Source organism: Egretta garzetta, unplaced genomic scaffold (assembly GCF_000687185.1).
Source record: "Egretta garzetta isolate BGI_Z169 unplaced genomic scaffold, ASM68718v1 scaffold359, whole genome shotgun sequence".
Classification (NCBI taxonomy): Eukaryota; Metazoa; Chordata; class Aves; order Pelecaniformes; family Ardeidae; genus Egretta; species Egretta garzetta.
This window is the reverse complement of record NW_009260795.1, coordinates 63,312-64,861: the sequence shown is the minus strand read 5'-3', so window position 1 is coordinate 64,861 and position 1,550 is coordinate 63,312. Positions and strand designations below refer to the sequence as shown.

At 61.5% G+C, this 1,550-nt stretch overlaps 1 protein-coding gene across 1 annotated transcript in view; it reads left to right on the top strand.

The window, feature by feature from the left end:
• The window catches only part of LOC104133359 (integrin alpha-10), a 20,037-nt gene that overhangs the window by 17,763 nt on the left and 724 nt on the right, over positions 1 to 1,550 (top strand). The window lies entirely within an intron of this gene.

Here is a 1,550-nt window from a genome sequence, read left to right as displayed (position 1 = left end):
AGGGCGATGCCGCCGCGGGGGCTGGATTGTGCTGGCACGTGGATGCAGCCAGGTGAGGTCGGGGTCCGGCGTCGGGGTGAAGGAGCCCCCCAGGTTTGACCCGAAGGACTTGGGGGTGGGTGTGGAGGTGGGGACGGGGCAGGGGGAATCAACCGGGCTGAAACAAGCGGCTCCACCAATAAAGCTCAGCCCCGCGGAGATGCTCGAGCGTGTGGTACCCAACGCCGTGCTCCGCCTGCATCCCTGGGGATGCTCCAGGAGCAGAAACGTTTCCCGCTGCCGGAAAATCCACGGAAAGATGCTGGAGCGACACCAGCGAGGGCCGGGAAACATAAAGCAAGAGGGGGATCAGGGGTGCATGGGGGCCAGGTGTCCCGAACCCTTCTGCAAGGTCCCTTCGTCCCCTCTTCCCCTGCTCTGGCTCCTCCACGAGGCTCCCGGGGAAGCGACCAGCAAAAATTCTGCCCCATGGGCAGAGGAAATCCCCAATTTCGGGCACTTCTGGGCTGCCAGGGGGGAGGAACCAGGAGCCAAAAACCTGCCCAGCACCCTCAAAACTCCCCCTGCGTGCAGGGCGCTTCAGGGGAGCCTGAAATGCTGAGTAACAGGGAAAAGCACCGAGAAAGCCGGGAAAGGCTCAAAGCAGGATCTGGCGGCTGCAGCCGTGGGGAAGGGCAGCATTTCCAAAGCCCCTCTCCCCAGCAGAGAAACCTCCTCCTCCTCCTCTTCCTCCCCGAGCGCAGGGAGGGACGGGGGCACCATGCCAGGGTCCGAGCCCCGCTGTGGCGCAGGGGGACAACGCTGGTGCCTCACCCCCCCGCCACTCCCCCCCAGTCCACGTTAGGGCTCAGCTCCTGCCCTCCAACCCCCCAAATCAGGATTTTTCTCACCAGAAAGGCCCTTCCCGGCCACCCCACGGGGTTCTTTCCATCGCCGTGAGTCCTCCAACCGCCCCCCCGAGCTCCTCGGCCGCCTCCTCCAGCCCCAGCCATCTCGCTCTGGCTCCGTCCTTCTGTATAAAGGCCTTTATTTGACTTAATAGCAAACAGAACACTGGTTGAAATCGAGTGTACGTAGTACACTGCTTACAGCGACGAAGCGGCAACACGTTTAGACGCGACCTTCCTCTCCCTCCCGCTCGCCGCCGGGCCGAGCCGGGCTTTAACAGAGCCCCGGGGTGGTTTAGTGGGTGCCCTCGGACGATAAAAACAAGGAGTCAGACATGGGTGAAACATTACAGGAGGCAGGAGGGGGGGAAAAAAAAAACCAACAAGAAACAAAAAAAAACCAAACCCAAAAATAAAACAAGGGAGGAAAAAAAAAAAAATCTGCAAAAATAGAGATTCTCTTAAAGTGAGGGGAGTAGGGGAGGGTTAAGGTCGCGTGTTAAAGACGGAGGGGGCGGCCGTGGCACGGGCGACGCGCGGGTGCGTCTGCTTCCCGGCCGGCTGCCCTCGCTGTGGTCCATGCGCTCCAAACCAGCTACGGATCCTAAATGACTCGCTGGGGGTAAGGGGGGGGGGCACCGGGTTGGGCAGGCCCGGGGGGGG